Here is a 23,757-nt window from a genome sequence, read left to right on the forward strand (position 1 = left end):
TGTGGTAGACGCTGTCCCAGCCAGCAACAGACAGAGGGGCTTTTATCCAGCCACCCATTTCCAGGGTGCTTTTTGCTGACAAGAGACACCCGTGGGCTGCTGGTATTCCATCTATCTCTCGAGGTGGCCGGGTGTGGGTGGCCATGCCAACTCCTGGGCAGAATGCTTGAACAGAAGTGCCTGGGGAGACAGAGGATTGCCCCTCACCCTGGGGCACTTACGAGGTCAGCCCAGATGACTCATATGGAATTCCCCAAGCCCCCTGGATCTAGGGAACTACACCAACCTCCAGAGTTCATTCTGAAACCATGCCAAGTGCCAGAAATTTACTTCTTTCCAAAAGTTCAGAATTCTGCTTAATTTCCCTGCAAGCTGCTGCCTGCTGACTTGGCCTCCACTTTCCTCAAAGGTGTCAACGTGCTTTGAGGGCCAATTGCTTCTTCTCTGACCCTCCAGACAAGTTCCTATGTTGGCATCACAAAGCAGGTGGATCAACTAGGGCTGCCGATAAAACGTGGGTTCCCACAATAACAAATCCCTAAAAGCAAAGCTGACATTGTCCCCATCACCAGCTGGTCCATGGTGTGGCTTATCTGAGTGCTGGTCAAGGTAGATGCTCGGATCAGAGGAGTTAGGAAGCTCCTGGGACAACAGGTGGTCTTGGTTCGATTATGCAGAGCTTGATTCTGGAACGATGCTGACCAATCCATGTGGGCTACTGAGACCTGAAGTGTGGCTCGACCAAATGGAGACATGGTTGGTATAAGTGTGAAATATGCACCAGATATCAGACATATTATGGAGAGGGGAAAAGGGAAAAAAATATAAAATACCTCACTAAAAATTTTTCTGTTGATGATATGTTCAAATGATATTTTTCATGTATTAGATTAAATACAATGTATTGTTAAAAATAATTTTACCTATTTTTAATTTTAAGGAAACTATTTTAAAATTACCTATGCAGCTCATGTTTTAGTCTCATCAGACAGCACTGTTCTAGTGGAAGCATTTCATTTGAGAGGCCACCACTTGGGATGCAATTCTGAGATTGGCTGAGATTTGACTAGCAGTGTGGGGACAGATGGCATGAGCCTGGTGGTCACTATCCAGAACATGGGATGTGAAGTGGGATCACTGGCTGAGGGTGCTGTTGGACACGAGAGGCCACACCCCCATCCCCTGCTCCATTTACTGCCCTGAATGTGCAGCTGAATTCACTGCCCCAGCTTAAACTATGGGCTGAGGAGCCATCAGCCTAGACCTGGATCTCCCCACGGCTACCACTGTGGTATCCCCCTGAAAACCCAGAATAGGACATCGCCAAAGGAGCACTGAGCTATTTATTGCTTTTACCCTTTAGAAATGGAACCTAAAATTTAGGGCTGAACTCGGGGGCCTTGTCAACACAAAGGATCCTTGCTCTGTAGCTTAATTTTGGTGGCAGGCATATAACCCCTCACAAGTATAAAAGTGCATAGAACTAAATACATGTACACACACACACACTTATATTATTTCCTATAACTGCATGTGAATCTACAATGATCTCATAGTTCAGGTCCATATTTGTACACCCATGTTCATAGCATCATTATTCAGGATAGTCAAAAGGTGGAATAACCTTAGCAATGAGTGGATAAACAAAATGTGGTGTATCCACATGATGGTATCTTATTCAGCCGTAAAAAGGAAGGAAATTCTGCCAAGTGCGGCAGCTCACGCCTATAATCCCAGCACTTTGGGAGGCCGAGGCAGGCGGATCACCTGAGATCAGGAGTTCTAGACCAGCCTGGCCAACATGGTGAAACCCCATCTCTACTAAAAATACAAAAATTAGCTGGGCATGATGGTGCAAACCTGTAATCCAAGCTACTTGGGAGGCTGAGGCAGGAAAATCACTTGAACCTGGGAGGTGGAGGTTGTGGTAAGCCGAGACCCATCATTGCACTCCAGCCTGGGAACTGGGAGACAGAGTGAGACTCCATCTCAAAAAAAAAAAAGGAAGGAAATTCTGATACATGCACACGCTACAACATGAATGAACCTTGAGGACACTATGTTAAGTGAAATAAGCCAGATACAAAAAGACAAATGTATGATTCCGCTCATGTGATATATAACAAGTAGTCAAATTCATAGAGACAGAAAGTGGGATGGTGGTTGCCAGGGCCTGGGGGAGAGGGAAATGGAGATTGTTTAGGAGCTGTGGTGTTTCCGTTTCAAAGGATAAAAAGAGGTCTGTGGCTGAATGGTGGTGATGGTTGCACAACAATATGAATGTACTTAAAAATAATTGAGATGGCCCAGCTCTTCAGGAGGCTGAGGTGGGAGGATGGCTTGAGCCCAGGATTTCTAGGCTGTAGTTCTGCACTATGCCAATCGGGTGGCCACACTAAATTCCACATCAATATGGTGTGCTCTTGAGAGCAGGGAACTACCAGGTTGCCTAAGGAGGGGTGAACCAGCCCAGATCAGAAACAGAGCTGGTCCAAACTCCCACGCTAATCAGTAATGGGGACGTGCCTGTGAATACCACTGCATCCACCCAGGGCAACATAGAGAGACTTCCTCTCTAAAAATAAAAATAAAAATAGGGCCAGGTGTGGTGACTCACGCCTGTAATCCCAGCACTTTGGGAGGCCAAGGCGGGTGTATCACGAGGTCAAGAGATTGAGACCATCCTGGTCAATATGGTGAAACCCCGTCTCTACTAAAAATACAAAAAATTAACTGGTCATGGTGGTGCGTGCCTGTAATCCCAGCTACTCAGGAGGCTGAGGCAGGAGAATTGCCTGAACCCAGGAGGCGGAGGTTGCGGTGAGCCGAGATTGCGCCATTGCACTCCAGCCTGGGTAACAAGAGCGAAACTCCGTCTCAAAAAAAAATAAAATAAATAAATAAAAATAAAATTTTAAAAATGATGAAAATGACAAATTTTCTGTCATGTGTATTTTACCATAATTTTTTAAATTTAAAAATTAAAAAAAGTCAGAGTCTTTTGACCTAAAGATCAGTGACTCACTTTTACAGTTCACCCTGTTCAAGGAAGTGAACCAGAAAGCTATGGGGCCAGTTAGAAGGAACCCAACTTCCAGCACCTGGATTAATAACCCATAAGGAAAGCAAGAGCAGAGAGTGGTCCTTGGTGAGGTGCTGGGTGCCAGGGAAGGTGGGGGGCAGGTTGGTGCCCCGTGCCCTACTCACCCTAACACATCAAGTACCCAGATGGAGCTCTTATGCCACCCAAAGGTGAAACTAAACTTGTGATTACAAAGTTCGCCTTGATCAAAATTGTTGGTAAATATGGTAAAGGGAGGTGAAGGCACTAGAAGGAGACATGGATGTCTAGGACTGGAAGGGGATGGAGAAGGCAAGGACAGATCCCAGTGTTAGCAAATGTGAATCTACTTAGGGTGGGCATTTGGGGACATATTCTTCTATACAGTATCACCAGAGCTACAAAGGTTTTTTGGTTTTTTTTTTTTTCAACCTAAAGGGGTTGACTTTACAGACCACTCCAGTTGTACCATTGAAACAGCCTCAGTCTTCCTAATTCATGGGAAGGGCATGAAAGAACTCCCTGAGCAGGGCAGGGCAGGAAACGTATCTGCACTCCAAGCAGTTGGCCATCCAAAGGAGATAACTTCATTGTGCTTCCAATGAGAATCTCTGAGACAGTAATTGGGGGAGGGAGCTGCCAGGCTCGGATTTTTCCCTCATCCAATCATGACTGAGTACAAGATAACAAGAGTCCATTCTTGGTCATGTGGGCATTTCAAAAGAGAATGATTTTGTTTCTTTTAATTTCATATAGGTTGGCCAGAAGCCCCCAGACTGCCTGGAATGTGTATTAAAAATGCCAGATATCTCAGCAATAATTTCCAGCCCCAGGGCATTTACTAAGACACCCAGTACCTCTACCTGTACGCTGCTCTGAAGCAACGCCACGGGCATCCCACAGACGTGTGCCAGAAGGGAGCACAGGCGGCTCTGCACCTGACTGCAGCTGAGAATGTGTGGATGCCCATATGATTCTGCTCACTGCATGGTGTCTCCTCAGCCACTGCGTCCTGAGCCAAGAGATTTGAGTGTTTATGAAAACCAGCATTGTTTTCCCTCTTGGTCATGTAAGTCATGGGAAATTTTTGTGTGGTGATGCATAAATCCCAGAAAGTTTGGTTTAAAAAGTTCCCTAAAGTGTGGGTGGCTCCTCAAGTATGTCCAGATTTAGTGAATATCCTGCATCCATAAAACAAGCCTGACAGTTTCACCCAAATGCCATCTCCGTGAAGAGGTTTTCCAGATTCATGGACACCCTCATCAGTGAGTTCTGGCAGCTGCCTGTTAGATGTAGGACTTTTAAACTCAAATTTAAAATAAGTCTAGAAGCCTGAGTGAGCAGAGTTGCTCAGGAAAATTATGCTTCGAGGGCAGTTCAGGCCAACTCTCCTGTAATCTAAAATCTCTCTATAAAAATGTTCTAATTCGGGCCTGGCGTGGTGGCTCATGCCTGTAATCCCAGCATTTTGGGAGGCCAGGCAGATTATAAGGTCAGTAGTTTGAGACCAGCCTGGTCAACATGGTGAAACCCTGTAACTACTGAAAAAACACAAAAAATTAGCTGGGCGTTGTGGTGGGCGCCTGTAATCTGAGATACACAGGAGGCTGAGGCAGAAGAATCGCTTGAATCCAGGAGGCAGATGTTGCAGTGAGCTGAGAGTGTGCCACTGCACTCCAGTCCGGGAGACAGAATGAGACTCTGTCTCAAAAAAAAAAAAAAAAAATGTATGATTGATTCATCCCTAATGAATTAGCTGTCCCCTTTGAGAAATCTTCCTTTAATGTTTTGTTCAAGCCATCAACAATTATTTCATGAGCACCTGTGCATCCAGGCTTGATGCCACGGATTCTAATTCCTTCTTTTATCCTCACTCCTCACTCCTCGTCCTCCTCAAGAAAAGGATTTGCCTCTGATCCTCCACCATGACTTGAGCAGCCACTGAAAATGATACTCTAATAAATGTGTCAATGTGAAAAGATGGCAGGGCTTATGAAGGAGTATGTATGTAATTCCATGTTTGTAAATACGTATGTAGTATGCACATAATCCCACTTTTATACATACATATTCTTAGATAGGCAGGTAAATATATATTCATGTGTATATTTCAATAAAACAAAATCTAAAAGGATATATACCAAGATGTTGGCAGTGATGATCTCTGAGTAGTGGAATTAATTTTATTTTCTTTTCGTTTAGCTTCTCTGTGCATTTTTTCTAAAGGAAACACATACGACACGTTAAATCAAAAAAAGAAAATGTATTAAAGGAAACAGTGGCATTGAGAGAAGATGGTAGTTACATTTGGTAGCCATTTTTAAAGAGGTTTATGGCCTGGTGGAGTTGCTCCTGCCTGTAATCCTAGCACTTTTGGGAGACTAAAGCAGGAGAATCACTTGAGTTCGAGCCCAGCCTGAACAACACATCAAGACCCTGTCTCTATAAAAAAAAAAAAAAAAAAAAAAAAATCAGTTGCACATGCTGGTGCATGCCTGTAGTCACAGCTACTTGGGAGGCTGGAGTGGGAGAATCAGGAGCCTGGGAGGTTGAGGTTGTTGTGAGCAGTGATCATGCCACTGCACTCCAGCCTGGGTGACAGATCAAAACATTGTCTAAAATAAAATAAATAAATAAAAATAAAGAGGGTTATATGTTTCCAGTTTGGGAAACCCGAAGTTCTTTCTGAGACTGAGGGTTTCTCTGCAGGAACATTTCAGGCCTAAACAAAGAGGGAAGGTCAAATTTATATTATTCCTGTGTAACTGGGATTTAAAAACATGCGTACGTAAATATAATTTTATATTTTTTTAAATGGTGTCTTTGCAACCTCCTCCTTCAAATGAGGAAGGAATCTTCTCTAGTCTGGTCCAGCTGATTCCTGGCCCTGCTTTTGTTGTTCTTACTGAAACAAAGGCTGCAGAAGAGACTAGAAAAAGCAAAGAGAAGCTAAACTGATCTGCATGCAGAAGAGCATAAGGAACAAAAACGGGGGAAATACACAAAATGGGGAAGGAAGTTGAGAGAGCTGGAACAGAGAAGGGAAGGGAAAGTAGGGGGGAAGCAGTGCAGCTGGGATTTTAGCGGGGAAAGGAGAGAGGAGAGAGAGAGAGAAGGCATTGAGCAGCTGCTCTGTCTTAGGGCCTTTGGAGCAGGAGGAGAGAAGGGAAGTGGAAGAAGCGGATACCTCATTCATCATAAGAAACTGAAGCAGAGCATGAGCTTTGCCTCCTCCCCCAGAAAACCTTTAGTGAAGAGTGACATTGCTCCTGAGGGTTGGGCTCCAGTTTGTATCTCTGGGGACAGATTAGCTGAGATGACACAGCTGAGGCAAGAAGGCCCAAATTTAGTTGGATCTGAAATTTTGTTTTGCAAGTTTGGAAATCCAGTCAGCTGAGAACTCCCTGGGACTCCATCTCGTCTGGGAAGATCAGGAGACAGCCCTACCCTGTCTTTGCTGAGCAGTGGAGGGCAGTCAGGTGGGCCATTGGGATGGCTCCTAATCCAGTGTGACTGGTGGGCCCTAATCCAGTGTGATCCTTCTAAACTGGGGCCTTCTTGCTTCAGATGAAAGTCTCATCTCAACCAATCTATCCCCAGAGACAAAAACCAGAGTCTGAGCCCTCAAGAGCAATGTGGCCCTTCACTGAAGGTTTTCTGCCGCCCTGACCCAGGGGTTCCACCAGCTCATCGTGGACCCCAGCAGCAGTATTTCCACTTTGCTGGCATCCAGGGTGCCAGTCCAGGGTATACCCAACTGGATTAGTTTCCTAAGGCTGCTGTAAGAGAGACACAAGCTGGCTGGCTTTAGCAGCAGGGATGGGCTGTGTCACAGTTCTGGAGGCTGAAAGTCAAGATCAAGATGCTGGCAGAGCATGTCCTTTCTAAGGACTGGGAAGGAGCTGCTCTGGGCCCCTGTCCGGGCGTGTGGATCCGTCTTCATCTCCCCATGGCCTTCTCCCTGTATGTCTGTCTCTGTCCAAATTTCCCCTTTGTTTGAAAGCAGTCACAGTGGATTAAGGCTCACCCCAATGACCTCACTTTAACTTGATCACATTTATAGAGACGCTATCTCCAAATGAGGTCGCCTACAGAGGTACTGGGGGTTCAGACTTCCACGTGCCAATCTGGGGTGGAGGAGACACAATTCAACCACCATGCCCACCGACAGCCCACGGCCAGCGCCCGCTCTCGATGCCTGCAATCTCCACCTACCTTGGCGGTCACTCAGGGAGCTCCTCCCTTTTCCTTCATACGTGCTCACTTTGCAGCTGTCCAGGCCGTCCTGCCCTCATCTGAAGAATTTGCAGAAATTCCCCAGAACTCAGGCTTGGTGATGTCACCTACCCCTGTTTTCAGCCAACGCAGAGTTTTATTCTACGCTTCTCTTTCTCTTATAAATTCGGTAGGGACTGAGGAGGGAGGAGAGTCTCACGGGTGGATTCAAACCCTTTCTTTGAGGCTGATGTTGCTTTAAAGATGCTTCCCTTGAGGGCCTCAAGTGGGTAGGGTGCTGTGTACGGGACTGCAGACAGCTTCCTTCTCCTGCCCCATCCTGCCCTTGGACAGAACTGGACTGTGGTCTCATTTCTTAGGGGACTCCTCTGTCCCTCATGAGGACATGTCTGCTCTCCTTAAAGCCTGGGTTCTCTGCTGCAGATGCCAGGGAAAGGGACTGTAGTTGGAGAGACTGAGGAATGAAAGGTACATTCAGGCCATGCAGAGTCACTTACCTAAAGGCCAGGGTGGAGGTGGACAGCTGGGCACAGAGAGATTCGGCCTGAGGAAAAGTTGAGAGGAGGGACTGCATTATCACGGGAAGGACAAGCAGCTTTGATCTGGATAAAGGAGCTCCCATGCCTTCTAGTCATCTAGGTACAGCAAAGGGTTTGCATTAAAACCCAAATCACTGCAGTAAAATACTGAGGGGAATGTGGTTCATGAGAACAGCAATTTACATTTGAAAAACATTTTAAATCATGTCTTAAAGGATTCGTAATTGTAGGGCTTCTTAAAGCTAGTGGTTGGCATTCAGAGGCCTCAGGGGCCTCAGATTTCCCACAAAGGCTCCTGTGGCCTCCTACAAGGAAAAAGGAGAAAGGGGTGGAGCAGACGCCAGAACCACCCGGCTCTTTCCTTTCCAGCTCACCCTGGCTTGGAGCAGAGGCCTCGCCTATCACCTGTTCGGTACAATAGGTTCCCACATCTGATTTTATTTGGTAAAAGATCTCCATGATTACAAAAAGTAAATGCATGCCTGCATACAGGCATATATACATCAATGCCACCGGTTTAGCTAATGAGTTTTCCATGCACATAATTTTATATTTTTATAAGATTCTATGCTTGGAAAACTCATTTATACAGATACTCAACTATACAGTACAGATACTCAACTTACCTATAATTTCAAGGTCGCAACTGCTGCGTGAAGGTGGACCTGTGTGTCTATAGTTCATTCCTACTGAGAAAGATCATCTTCAACACAATGAGGAACACACTTTAACCTAAGAGGGTGTCATCTCCAGAGAGGGTGTTTCCAGCCATTGAAAACAAGAACTGTTCTGAAGCAAATCCACCTCTGGCTTGGATACTCTGGCAGGGTGTGTACCAAATTAGCATTTGAAAATGAAGCCGAGTAAGAGAACCAGCTCCTTCCTGAAAGAGGCCATGAAGGTGGAAATGTTCCACAGATCTGGCTGTCTCCATGGGAAACCACCTCCTGAAGAAGGAAGAGCTGAGCTCGCGGGGCTGCACATCTCCCCGAAAGGTATTTATAGACCAAGGATCCATAGAGTCCTGTGAGGAGTGGAGGTGAATTTGCTTCATGTTCCTGCTTCAGGGCTGTGCTTCCCAAGGAAGCTGATTGTGGGGCCATTTTCCTGGCTTTCCCATGTTGGGGGATTTAAGTTCTTCTATTTTGACATACGGGGCAGTAAGAAGAGTGGCCGGAAGGAGAGTCTTTGGTGGCTGCCTGGCCCCTGGCCTGGTTTGATTCTGTTCCCCGATCATTACTGGAGCACTTCTGTATTCAAAGCACGGTGGTAAAAGCTGGGAGTACAAAAATGAGAAAAACAAAAATCCTTTGCCCTTGAGGGGCTTTGGTGTAGTTGCAGGAGAGAGTCTCACGAACAGGTGCCTGAATGTCACGTGGAAAGTGCTGTCCTAAAAGTGCACTCTGGCGTCAAGGGGCACCAAGCTGAGGTAGAGTCCATTGCAGAAGCCAGGGGCAGCCTCTGGAGCAAATTCACCTCCACTCCTCACAGGACTCTATGGATCCTTGGTCTATAAATACCTCCAGCCATCACAAATGCACTTTCGCAGAAGGATTGAATTTCAGCATTAGAAGCAGCCTTCATAGCCGTGAAGCCCTTCACGGATCTGATGCTGGAGGCCCCTCTAGGACACACCCACCAAATGGCTTTTTTGAGTTGCTTTTAGTACAGGATACTCACTACCATATGGGGAAGTGCTTGGACTACCTGGGTGCCCATTGAGAGGCATCTGGTTTTTAGAGCCTGCTGCCAGCTTTAGGGAGTGTGAAGGCTGAGGAATAATGCTCTCTGTGTGCCTGGCTCAGTCAGCATGCCCAGGGCTCCAGGCACGGGGATTCCAGGGCCTCAGGTTGCATCTAAAGTGGTGTAGCCGAGCAGTCAGCTGCTGGTGGTCACTCTGAACACACGCTGCTCCTCAGGGCACGGCATGTGCCTCCCAAGGCAGCCAGCCCATTCCAAAGGGTCAGGGCAAAGCACACAGTGCCCTCAATAGTATGTTCCCTTATCTGGCCTTGGGGCCTATGGTAACCTAAGCTTAGACAGGGGCCCTGGGCACCTCATCCCTCAGCTCAGCTCAGCCTCTAAGTGCCTTGTCCTTTATTTCCATGTGCCGCTTACCTTGTTTTGGAGAGTTCTAATCTCATCACACCCTTCTATTTCTCTCATGGCCTGCAGGTCCCCTTTTATTCCAGGTGCATCAGAAGTCACAGTGCCCATGAGCATAGGGGCTGTGTCTCCAGTGAGCTTTTCCCAGCAAAGTCATATCATCCGTGTCACTTCTACCTTCAACCCCAACATTCCCTGACTTTGTCTTTCAACTTCCTTGTCCCCTCCCGATCCCTCTTTTTCTCAACTTCTAACACCCTTTCAGTCCATACCTTGTTACCAAGTTCTCTATTATATGCTGCTTTGTGCTCTTTCCCATTGGTTTCCTCTCTGCCCTCCTCCTCCCAGAAAGCACCTAATAAAGAAGAATTTGTTTCATCCACCTCTGATATGCTTTGAAGCACATGTAGGTTTCAATGAATGTTTATTGAATGAAGAAATGAAAATGCAATTTTGGCCCTGCTCCCCAAACCTTATCATATACAGGGAACAGAGAAACAGTAACGAATAATCACAAAGACGCAGGAGGAGTATGTGTAGAATACGGAGGCAGCCCAGAAGTCAGGCGCAGCAAGTGCAGGCCCTCGGGAGGCATTCGATTGCTGGGCAAGCAAGACACGCTCGAGATCCATTTCTTCCATCTCTGCTTGTGATCCAGCCCACACAAACAACAAGCCACCTTGCGTTCCTCACAACAGACATCTTGGCTTGGTACAAAAATAAGAAAAAAATCTTATCATGAAGATCACGGTGATTCCTCCTGCTCAGTGCTTTATAGTCTTCAGGGCATTCTGTGAACAAATCCCTTGTATATGCCAATGCTGGACGAGATGCCTTCTACAGCTCTTTCTAGATCAAATCCCTTAATTTGTGGAAAGAGTAGAGATCCCAAGTGACTTTCTTGAGTCCCCGCAGGCAGGTCAACATGGGACTGGAACCAGGATCCGAGGAGCTCCACGTTATCCCACCCTAAATCCCCCCTGTCCAGCTGTCTCTCCCTCCCCAGCCTCTCCTGGAGTTGGAATGAACTTCTCTCTCCACAGTCCACCTGAAATAGTCATATTATTGGACAGCATCTTAGCTTTCAGAAAAAATGCTATGGTGGCGACAATGACACCCAACTTACCTAGTGATGGCAAATTATATGTGGCTTTCCAAGCTGTACCTGGGGGTTCTCAGGGTCATTTTCCCCTAATTATAGGCCTCCTCTAAGACTTTCACAGTTGAAGTCCGTTGAAGTAAAACTCTTCCCGATTGGATTTTTTTTTTTTTTTTTTTTTGAGACAGAGTCTCTCTTTTTTGCCCAGGCTGGAGTGCGGTGACGTGACTTTGGCTCACAGTAACCTCCGCCTCCTGGATTCAAGTGATTCTTGTGCCTCAACCTCCCGAGTAGCTGGGATTACATGTAGGTGCACGTCACCATGCCCAGCTAATTTTTGTATTTTTAGTAGAGACAGAGTTTTACCATGTAGGCCAGGCCGGTCTTGAACTCCTGACCTGATCCACCTGCCTTGGCCTCCTAAAGTTAAAGTGCTGGGATTACAGGCATAAGCCACTGCACCCAGCCTCTGATTGGATTTCATTAGTAATATGGTAACATAAGAGTGCAAAAAAAAAACCCATTAAAGAATCACCATTGAAGAAATTTGGGAAGGGTCTCCTCTTTTAGTGCATTGATTTTAGCAGGAACCAATTCCAAGATTATTCCTATTGCCAGTAGGAGTATAATATGAGTAGCCCTGGTGGTAAAGTGGTCTCTTTGGAAAAAAAGAAAAGAAACTTGTAGCCAGTTCCTGTGGTGTAAATACTCCCACCATGGCCAATTTTAAGCTGCCAGTGCAATGTCACTGTACACAGAGTTGGAAAGAGACTTACCTAGTTGGCTCTATGAGCCAAGACAAGTGCCTGCCACAGCCACCACCTTTACTGAGATTTTACTATGAGATAGGCACCCTTTCAGGCTCATTGAATCCTAGCACTTCACTATGATTTATCTATAAAAATAGGGAAAATAAAAATAGGTGCTTACAGGTGTTGCAATGATTGAGTGAAGTCATACACACTAAGTGGTTGACAACAGTGCCTGGCACATGGTGAGCATTCAATAAACAAACACGACCAGCATTGCCATTATTACTGCATGCGTTGAATCTTCTCGTCAGCCATGGGAAGCAGATGCACATCTCACAACCAACAGGACCCCTCCTTGATGAGCATGTGTGTGGCTAGACCTTGGAACATTGTGCATGGTCTTCTGGCCTCCCAGGGGGCAACATCACACATTCATCTTTTGACCCTGCCCCCCAGTTTCCCAGTTCTCCCTGAGGATGACAAAGTGGAGTGCTCTGGGAAGACAGAAGTGACAAGGGGGATCTTTTGTGACAGAGCAGAGCATTTAGCTAAAAAGAGAGACACAGACTGAGTAAGAGGACAAGGCAAGAGTGACCTGAAATGGCCAGAGCTGGAGTCCTGGGGCAGCAGCACAGGAGGCAGGTGCAGGTCCATTAGGCCATCCCACAGGCCAGGCCTCCTACAGGGGTATCTGCCCCACCTGCCCCACCCCTGCGGCAGGTCCTGCAAAACCACCTGTAAGCTGTGACTGACACTGAACTGTGGGGAGGATGCTGAGGGTACACTGAGCTGAAAAGCAGGTGACTTCCTTCCCACCCAGACAGTACACATAGCCCAGTCACTCCAACCAAAACCCTCCCGTTCCCCTCATCTGCCCCTCTCCATTGCAAGCACACACCAGCGTGGTCTCTGAGAAAGGGAGAAGACGCCCAGCTCTAAATGATTTCACTAGTATGTGTGTGAGGATGGGAATGCTCATCCTTGCTTATAAGTACCAAGCTGTGGGCATCTTTCTACCCTGAGGTTTGAGTGATTCTGTAGCAATAGATGCTCAGCAGAGGACAGCAGAGGCATCCAACAGACGACTCCTATGGCTCACCCAGGTCAGGGTGGGTGCACATGGGACTGTCTTGTAGCTGCTTCTCTGAGGAGTTGAGTTCTGCCCCCCAGGTTCCTCACACACTCTCAAAGATGGTCTCTCCTGAGGCCACAGATGGCACCCTGGCCAGACTGCCCAGGGCAGGGTTATACAATGGGGGCCTGTTCCTGGGGAAGCCAGGAATATTCCAAGAGAAAGAAGCTGAGAAGAAAAAATGCCTAAATTACTGTTTTTGCTTCCTACACCTCACCCACTCAAAACATTAACTTCATACCAAGCTCCCACTGCATCAGTGTCCAGGGACGTCAGGAGGCCTGGGAAGGAGCCGGTCTACACCAGCTCTGGCAGCACATCAGCCCCATGACCTCAGCCCCAGGCTTCACAAGCTTCGCGTTTCCCTAAATGTTTGATGGAATCATATGCAGCAGCTGCAGGCCAATGATGCCAAAGGCTGGATTTTTTTTTTCCGATTTGCATTTTTTTCTATTTTGCTTCCTTTTTAAGTGGAAAGCTTATATCTTCAGACTGCTACATTCATTGGTAAATTCAAGTTTTGACCCTTCCCATCACATCTGCTATCTACAATCCAAGCCATAGCCCAACTTCAATGGGTCAGGTTTCAGGCAGGGTTCTAACTTCAGGGGAACTGAGGGAGTGAAGAGGACTAGTTTTTATTTTACTATCTCCTTGTTATGAAGTTTGACTTTTCAGCAGGGAACGGGGCTTGTTAAACAATATGGTTAAGAAGCCTATATTTCATGCACTATTCTGGGTACCTAAAGAAGCAATCAGAAAAAAAAAAAACTTCAGAAAGGCATTGTGTGCTTACTCTTACCAGAAATTAAAAGAGATTTCAAAACTGCATTATTGAAAATATTTTATTCTGGTGCATAAATAGACAAATGGATCAATGAGCCAAAGCAAAAAGTCCCAAAAGAGACTGGAAAATATAAAATAACGCATAAGGCAAATTTCACATTAGTGCAGGAAAGATGGATGATTCAATAAATATTGTTGGAAAACCTGGCCAGTCATAGGGGAAAAAAGTCAAACAAAATCTTCCTTCATGTCTTTATACTAAAATAAATAACAGGTGAAAAAATATATATTTAATGTTTTTTAAGTTTTAAATATCAGAAATAAACATAATCTTGGGAGAGGAGAAAGCCTTTCCAATCAAGATGAAACTCAAAAGCCATACATAAAAATATTGATAATGTTGACTATGTAAATACTTATAATTTCTCAAATACCAAAAATACTAAAGTCTATACAAATACAAATGAAAAGGTTGGGGAAATATTTGAAGGACAAATTACAACAAAGGACTAATAAATAGATAAAGGGTTTAATATAAAATAGGACTTTGAACCACAAGTAAAAGGCCAAGGACTCATTTTTTTTTTTTTTTTTTTTTGATGAGCAAAACATATAAACAAGCAATTTACATAGTGGGAGAACAAATGAAAGAAATCAAAAGAAGCAGCAAATTGAAATTGGTAAACATGTTTTACCGAGTACATTAACAAAGATTAAAAAATTTGTTGGCCACATGAATGCCTTCTTTTGAGAAGTGTCTGTTCATATCCTTCGCCCACTTTTTGAAGGGCTAAGTTCCTTGTAGATTCTGGATATTAGACCTCTGTCAGATGTATAGGTTGCCAAAACTTTCTCCCATTTTGTAGGTAGCTTGTTCACTCTGATGACAGTTTCTTTTGCTGAGCAGAAGCTCTTCAGCTTATTACACCCTATTTGTCAACAGTGTGTGATGTTACCCTCCATGTGTCCACGTGTTCTCATTGTTCAGCTCCCACTTACGAGTGAGAACATGTGGTGTTTGGTTTTCTGTTTCTGTATTTGATGGTTTCCAGCTTCACCCATGTCCCTGCAAAGGTCATAAACTCATCGTTTTTTATGGTGTATATGTGCCACATTTTCTTTATCCAGTCTATCATTGATGGGCATTTGGGTTGGTTCCAAGTCTCTGCTATTGTAACAAATATCTAATGTATGCAGGGCTTAAAACCTAGATGGCGGGTTGATAGGTGCAGCAAACCACCATGGCACATGTATACCTATGCAACAGACCTGCACTTTCAGCACATGTATCCCAGAATTAAAGTAAAATTTTTTTAAAAGTTTGATAATGCACAAACTTTTAACTAAGACATATGAAAACAGGCATTCTCACCAGCTATTGGGGAGAGTGTAAATGGGTGTGATGTTTTTAGCATCTGTCATATGAATGAGTCCATCTGCAAGAGGAGTGAATTCGCAAAGATCTAGGATTCTCTCTGCAACATTGTTTGTAAGGACTAAAGACTAGAAACAACCTCAAAGTTCATCAAGAAGCAACTGGTTAAATAGATTCACACAAATGTATACTTAGATGATTTTATATGTTCTAAGAGAAATAACCTCCAAGACTGCTAAGTGGAAAAAGTAAGAGGGCAGAACAATATGTGTACTATATAATGTGTTTGTGTGTGCACGCGAGTATGTGTTTGGGGGCGGGGTCATACTTGTGTATTCCTTCAGCCAAGCTTTACTGAGCAAGTGCTGCATGTCAGGCACTATTCTAAGCACAAGGGATGCGGCAGTGAACAAAACAGACAAACCGGCTGGCTCATGCCTGTAATCCCGGAACTTTGGGAGACTGAGGTAGGTGGATCCCCTGAAGTCAGGAGTTTGAAATCAGCCCGGCCAACATGGTGAAATCCCGTCTCTACTAAAAAAATACAAAAACAATTAGCCAGGTGTGGTGGTGGATGCTATAATCCCAGCTACCTGGGAGGCTGAGGCAGGAAAATCTCTTGAACCTGAGATGGAGAGGTTGCAGTGAGCTGAGATTACCTGGGCAAAAAAAGAAGAACTCTGTCACAGACACACACACAAAAAAACAGACAAATGCCTCTGCCCTTTAGAGCTTATTTTCTAATGAAGAAGAATGACATTAAGCAATAAGTGGACTATGTGATGTGCTGCGTGATGCAGAGTCATATGGAGGAAAAGACAGGAGTATGTGAAAGGATGCAGCTGCAAAAAAGGTTCTTTGAAAAAAACTTCACGGAAAAGAGGGTATCTGAGCCCAGACTTGTTGGAAGCGAGGGAGAATGCTATGCACTCAGATGGGGAAGAGCGTTCCAGCCAAAAGGAAGGGCACTGCCAAGATTGCAGTGAGGGCACCGGGGAGCTGGGGCGGGTAAGTGAGAAGGGAAGGATGGGAGAAGAGGTCCACAGGAGAGGAACACAGAGGGTCTTGTAGTGATTTGACATACTCTGACTTCCCCTTTGAATCACATGACATGATCTGACTTCAAGTTTTTAAAATATGCATAGAAGACTTCCCAAGAGATGCACGCCAACCTGCAGCAGCGGCTGCCTCTGGGCAGATGGATGGTGGCGGGCAGGTGGGAGGTGTGGGGGAATTCCTTTGCATTCTATTCCATGGCTGTTTGGTTTGTTTCTCCTCTTCCCCCACCTGAATGCATAGCTCCTTCCTTGTTTTCTTGTTTTATAATGCTTTCTCATTTTTTAAAAGAGCATGCTATGTGCAATGCAAAATAAAGAACTTCCCCTGGAAAGGGATCTGTTTATTCCTGGATCACTTGATAATAGTCTAGGGCTTGTGATGATGGACTCAGGTTGAGGTCTCCAAAAGCAGAGCCTGAGATAGGGGTTGGAAGACATCCCAGGAGAGGAGTCTATTTACAAGGTGAACCCATGAGACACTGGTAGAGGAGCACAGAAGTGAGACAGAGGAGGGAAAAAGGGTAATACAAGGTGCATTCTTGAGCAGAAAACTATTTAGGTAGCTGATGCACAGTCCTGCTGGAACTCTGGGAGACTGTGTGGAGCACAACTCAGAGTTATTTGCTCAACTTAAGGACAAGGAAGCTGGGCTGTTTATCCACCAACTCGTATTTGCTGTTATGAGGGAAGCTCTGTGGAAACTTAGCTCCGTTTCCCATCCAGGGGATCAGGGCAAACAAAGCTCCCAGGTGAAGCGTGTCAGGTGCCTGGACCAGGACGCCACAGGCAGATGCTGAAATGGAGGGCATGTGGGCTGTCTGCTGCAGGGTGTGCTTTGCTTTTTTGAAAAGTCGTATGATGATTTCACCCCTAGTGCTTCTCACCCTGCTGTCCAAAATAGACCCTGCTTTGGCCTGGCGCGGTGGTTCATGCCTGTAATCCTAGCACTTTGGGAGGCCATCGCAGGTGGATTCCTTCCAGAGCTACCCTGTGTGGTGCCACAGGTGATGCAGTTGTACAACTCTAGGTGGTACCATTCACCTGGTAGCCACTGTAGATTTGTGTGTTTATTAAGACCATTTTCAGCAGGTGATTGACAATATAAGGCTCAGGTACACTCAGAATGCTCTACTATTGTAATGGTGATGTGTAAGAGGCCTCACATCCTCAGATCTGTCCCAACTCAGACTAACAGAGAATCTTTGCCCGGCTGCAGACAGTTGAAGCCCCATGTCAGGAACCCCCCAGCCCACCTTGGTTCTAACAGGGAAGAATTATATGGCTGTTTGCACTTGCATGTGTCCTGGAGCACCTCATGGAAGAATCTGGGAGCTGCCAGTCTGAGGATGATCATAAGCAAGTATTGTGGGACAGGCAGGGGTGATGATGATGAGGCCTACATGCGGAGGCCATGCTGTCTGGTGAGAAAAGCAGAGGCCTGAGGGACAGACTAGCTTCTCTGCTTGTGTGAACTTAGGGTGTTCTCTTAACCTAAGTCTTCCTGATCTGACAGTGGTTGGAGCATCAAGTAAAGAAGGTGAACACACTGAGAATAAGTGCATTCCATACAAATAGAGGGCATTGCTAGGGTCTGCACATTTGCATACCCCCAAAATTCATGTACTAAATCCTAATCCCCAAGGTCATGGTACTAAGTGGGGCCTTTGGGAAGTGATAAGTCATGAGGGTGGTGCCCTTATGAAAGACATTAGTGCCTTCATAAAATAGGCCCCCGGAGCTCTTTTGCCCCTTCTGCCATGTGAGGACACAGCAAGAAGTTTCCATCTATGAACCAGAAAGGCTCTCACCAGACACCAAATCTGCTGGCACCTTGATCTTGAACTTCCGACTCCAGAACTGTGAGACATAAATTTCACGTTGTATATAAGCCACACAGTCTATGGCATTTTGTTCTAGCAGCCAGAACAAACTAAGACAAGCTTTATTACATCAAGCCAAGTCTGAGGGTGAGGAGGCAGAAATTACTTTCTTCAAGATCTGGGACTTGAACTTGCCAAAATCAACTAATCAAATCAAACGAGGAAGCATTGATTACTATGGGGCATTACTCAGCTATTGGTAAGAGTGAGGTAGAGCTCTATCCATTGACTTTGAGGCTAACCATGATGTATTGTTACATGAGAGAATCAAAAGGAAGGTATTTGGTAAGATATCATCTTTGTTAAAACAATATTTTTAAAAAAGAGAACATTTGCTTAATTATTTCTACTATAAGGCCAGGGTTGCCATGTTACACTACTACAAAGAACTTTGTTTTCATTATAGTCTGTGTGAAATTGTGTCTCCACTCCCATCATTCTGAAATTGTAAAGTGCTCAGCATGTGCAACTGTACAAGAAACCCTGTAATAAGACATGCAGAGACCTGGAGGATGTGAAAAAAAAAGTGAGGCAGTCATTACCCCTGCTTTGCTTCATAATTTGAAACATGATTTATATTTTGAGATCACTCAAGCACCAGGATCTCTGATCATCCTGTTTGTGCATTCTAGAAACCAGGATTCTCCCACCACCATGCACATAGGTTTCTAAAGGATCTACAGGAAAAGAAGTTCAAATAGGAGGTGCCCATACATCCCACTGCTTCAATTTCCTCAGGAATGGGCCCCAGAAAGCCACTCAGACACTCGAGGAAGGAGCATGAGAAAACGAGGAGAAGAACTGCCTCAGGAAGCTCATTGCAGTAATGGTTGTAGTGGACAAAAGGCGGAACCAACCTGAATACCTTTCAGGAGGAGGAATGGATACACGAGCTCTGGCATTTCACTGCAATTCAAAAAATGGAGGCAATTTTACATTAACAGGGAGAGATGCGATCTCATTAAAAATAACTACGTGTAGTATGTGTATATGTACATTATATAGATATGTGTATTTGTAATGAAAAGAAGAGTTTGAAAGGATACATGCCAAGCTGTGAACAGCGGTTACTCCTTGGGGTAGCTGTCAAGGGAGAGAAGTTCCCACCATTTACTTTAGATGCGCAACAGAAGCGAGATTTGAAAGGTGTTAAAGTCAGAGGAACTGACCTTATGTCAGGGGTTCTTAATTTTTTTTAATAAAATACGTAAGAATAAAACAGAAACCAATTTTGTTAAAACTAAATAATCAAAGTGTTTTTTAAAACAGATGTTTGCTAAGTATACTTTGGGTTTTCTTTATCAATGCATTAGATAACAAGAGGTAGCAGCAAGTCCGATGATGACCTTACTTTCAAAGAAGCAATGAGCAGACACAATATTTCCAGATGTCCGCAACTGCCACATCATGTGAAAATATCTGTGATTTCCAATGCTGGCAAAGGCACAGGTATTGGTAAAACTTCACTGAAGGAAATGCTCATATCCAATGAGAGGTTTAATAAAAACAAAGCTATAATTTTTTCCCCTCCAAATGAATGGACTCCTGAATTCTATTTGTGAACATCTTGAAAGTCTGTGGGAGCCAGGTTAAGAACCCTGATGATTTCTGCATTCTAGAAAGTCAGCATTCATCTGGTCAAATCATGCTTTTCTTCTGCGAGGGCTCACTTTGGAGTTTATTCGTGCAGATTTATGTTTTGGGTGTGTCCAGAGTTAGTGAAGTAACCCAAGGCAGTTGCCTCTGACGCAGATGTAAAAGGTTCTATTAGGTGATATGAAATAGGACTTCTATTGAGACTAGGCATTTGCTAGAGAAAGACTTTTAAATAAATAAAGAAATAAAGGCTGCACTTTCTTTTTTATTTTATTTATTTATTTATTTAGAAATGTAGTCTCGCTCTGCCTCCTAGACTGGAGTACAATGGCACGATCTCTGCTCACTGCAACCTCTGCCTCTCAGGGTTCAAGTGATTCTCCTGCCTCAGCCTCCCAAGTAGCTGGGATTACAGGTGCCCACCACCACACCAGACTAATTTTTGTAATTTTAGTAGAGACAGGGTTTCACCATGTTGGCCAGGCTGGTCTTGAGCTCCTGATTTCAAGTGATCTGCTCATCTCCACCTCCCAAAGTGATGGGATTACAGGTGTGAGCCACCACACCCAGCCTAAGGCAGCATTTTCATTATTTTGTTCAGTGGTTCTCGTGGTAATGGTGGTCGTCATGGTGATGACGATGTTAAAGGTAGAGGTGGAGGTGATGGTGGCGATGGTCATGGTGGTAGTGATGGGGTTGCAGGCAAAGATGGAGGTGGTGGTGGCGATCACGGTGATGGTGGTCGTCATGGTGGTGATGTCATTGAAGGTAGAGGTGGAGGTGATGGTGGTGATGGTGGTGGTAGTAGTATAGTGGTGATGGTCATGGCGGTAGTGATGAGGTTCTAAGGGTGATGATGGTGGTGATGGAGGTGCTGTGTGTTCTGTTTGAAAGCTACAAGTGATCATTAGGCTTAACTTCCCCATATTCTGGCAGTAGGACTCTAAAGAGGACCAGACAAAAGCCCCCTGCTCTGCTAAATCACTCTGAAGTTTTAAATGCACTGTATTTCCTGACTGACCAAGTCCCGCAACAGAGAATGTCCTGCTGGATGCTGTGGCTGGCTTTTCCACGGCAGGAAAACTAAACCACATCTCATGGATGAGGCTGTTGTTGTTCTCAGTGGCAGTTTTGTCTATGATCAAGAAAAAAGAAAGGCTGTGGACAGGGGAAAGTAAGGTAAAGGAGGCCCCAATATCTCCAGCATTAAGGAAGAACTGGACCTGGATTCTGAGTTACGCAGATACGCTGAGATCCACGTTGAAGGGTAAGCCGGCCCTCACCAAGGAACAGATACCACATTTAGGTTGTGATTTAGGCCCACCCCCCAGAGTAGCCACTTCTGGCAGCAACTGTAATGTATTCCGTTTAGCTTCTGCTACCCCGGTGAACCTGGCAGAGCTGTGCTTTTGGAAGCTGCAAAGGGACCCAGTAGCTACAGTGGGGAGGGGCAGGACAGCTGGGATCCTGCAGCAGCCACTTCAGGGAGGAAGTGGGTGGCCAGGGGGTGAGGGGAACCAGTGGCCATTAGAGTGGTTTTGTGGAATACACAAGCATTTCTCAGAGCTTCCCAGAAAGTATGCAGGAACTCCCCTTTGTCCTCAGGCTGGAGCTCCTACTCCCAGTATCTGAATCTGAATATTCAGACACAGTCAAGGTCACTTGTCACTTATATGTCAAGAAAACCTGAGTTACTTGCAATAAGCAGCATCATTTGATTTTGCAATTTAAAAAATAATCGATGAAGCTCCATAGGTAAAGAATAAGGGAAAGGAGGGAGGGAGGCAACAGGAAGAAAGGGAATTGAAGAAAGGAAAGGAAGAAAAGAAGGGTAAAAGAGTAAAAGACAGGTCGGGCATGGTGGCTCATGCCTGTAATTCCAGCACTTTGGGAGGCCGAGGCGGGCGGATCACCTGAGGTCAAGAGTTCAAGACCAACCTTGCCAACATGGTAAAACCCCGTCTCTACTAAAAATACAAAAAGTAGCCAGGCATAGTGGCGGGTGCCTGTAATTCCAGCTACTCAGGAGGCTGAGACAGGAGAATCGCTTGAACCCAGGAAGTGGAGGTGGCAGTGAGCTGAGATCGAACCACTACACTCCAGCCTGGGCAACAAAAAGCAAAACTCTGTCTCAAAAAAAAAAAAAGAAAGAGTAAAAGACAGAGCGAGGAGTACTATGCCTATCACCAAAGAGGCTGGAAGGAGATAAAACAAGGACAAGGTCATGGTTAAAATGCACCCCATGCCTCTGTCTACAGAGAGGCCCCGGGAAACCTGGCAGAGCAAGTAGGGAGCAGAGACTGTTTGCCACAGTCAAGATATGAGAGGCAGAGCTGGCCCTTTTGCTCTGGAGAACTAGGAATGTGAGGTGGGTTCCAACAGGTCAGGAGCCAGATGCTGAAGGCTTTGACCTGGCACCCATCCCAGGTCTGGAGAGGACATTGATGGGGCCTTGAGGTCTCCTTTGTAGCTGCCAAGCTCAGCGCTCTAGGATAGAGAGGCAGTCAGCAAATCCGAGTCCTGGAATGAACAGCGTGCATGTTTGACACTTCCTCTGTGTTGTCACTATACAGGGCTACAGAGAGAGACGCCCTAACTTAAAGCCTGTCTCAACTAGGGAACGCTCCATGGCGCTACAGAAACAAACATGGACGTAGGGGCTGAATATAAACTGAAGACAGCTTTGCAAAGTTTTACAAACTTACCCAGCCACTTGCATTCAACTTGGCCAAAAATTCCCCATGACCTCACCCCATTTTATGAGCAGCTGTCCTGAAACTAATCCTGCCTCTTTCCGTAATCCCTCTTTCATGAGACTGAGAGAACACGTCATGAGCCTAAAGCAAACACACCGACAGAGCCTTGCACTTCATAACTGGCATCACCACTGCGCCGCTCTAATGCGCTTGTCTAAGGCTCCACTACCAGAACGTAAGCCTGATTGCGTCTCCCGTGTCCACGGCTGGCCCTTGGCACCAAGCCTGGCACAGGCAGCACTCAGTGCATATTTGTTGGGTGCCCGCTGGCATGCTGCAAACACGGGAACAAGGAACAAGTTAGGTCTGGGAAATTACGTCCCTTCTGATGAAGGCTAAAGACAAGAAAATCTACCTGGAATTCCATCAGGTATGGATTGGGCATTTAAAAGAATAGAATCACTAAATGTTAAGTTTTTTGAACTGTCCCTCCTGCTCCTTCTCTCTCTCCAATATCCCACAAGGACAGGAATATGAAAAGAACCTACTGAAGAAATCACTCACATCACACTCTCAGGACTAGACGGAAACTTCACAGCAGAGCTGCCTACTCAGTGCTTCAGACTTTACAAGAGCCAAGTGGTTTTTCCAGCCTCTGGACACGATGAAAGAAACCACCTCTTCTCAGTGCATTTTAGATTGGGTGCTAAGACTTGTTCTCACAAATCACTTGCTCAATAAACACGTGAGCAACTCTGTGCCAGGCCATTGCAGAGCTCTGGAAATATCATGGTGAACACAGCTGACCTCGCCCAGGCCTCATGGGACCTTCAGCATTGCCATCCTACCGCTGCTGGTCCAGGGACACACATCAAATCGACCCCGTGAAGAGGGGTCTCCATCGGAGCTGCTTCACAATAGAGGAGTCGTGGCTGAACCTGGGTCAGCAGCCACTGCACAAGCCCATCTGCCCTACTTGAGGACACCAGCAGGGTTGTCATGGATACGCCAATGAAGAGGAGATCTGAATTTAGGGGAAGCAGCCCGCACTTGGAGTTGACAGGTGCAGGTTCCAATCTCAAAGGGGCTCTCCTCCTTCCACAATTATCTAGTCAACTAGAGAGCATGGGCCTAGTCCTAGGGGAGCTTAGACAAGCTCCAAAATGCAAAACTATGGGCAGAGCGCTTGGCACACTGAAGGCCATCTTTCTTCCTCCCAGAAGTTAGTACTTCCAGGACTGATCCTGCTCTCCATAAAAATCCTCCCTGTTGGCAGACACATAGAAACAACCCCAAGGGTCAGGTTTTTAACTTGCCTGAAATCCTGTGGCTTCTCACATCCCTTTGTCTACCAAAAATAATAGAATGCTCTGGTGGCTGACCAATTAATCCAGAGAGGAAGTGAATTGATACCATGGGCTTTACTGGGCCCCCGACAATA

At 45.6% G+C, this 23,757-nt stretch overlaps 1 long non-coding RNA gene across 1 annotated transcript; it reads right to left on the bottom strand.

Moving 5' to 3' along the window:
• Positions 1-587: 587 nt before the first annotated feature.
• Positions 588-8,850, bottom strand: LOC103793051 (uncharacterized). The gene is made up of 4 exons (XR_004743243.3): positions 8,463-8,850; positions 7,795-7,841; positions 5,203-5,281; positions 588-725 (listed from the first exon to the last, which is right to left on the bottom strand). It is a non-coding gene; the product is annotated as an uncharacterized LOC103793051 (long non-coding RNA).
• Between the last annotated feature and the right edge of the window lie 14,907 nt (positions 8,851-23,757).

The sequence above is a fragment of the Callithrix jacchus genome, chromosome 5, assembly GCF_049354715.1.
Source record: "Callithrix jacchus isolate 240 chromosome 5, calJac240_pri, whole genome shotgun sequence".
Taxonomy (NCBI): Eukaryota; Metazoa; Chordata; class Mammalia; order Primates; family Cebidae; genus Callithrix; species Callithrix jacchus.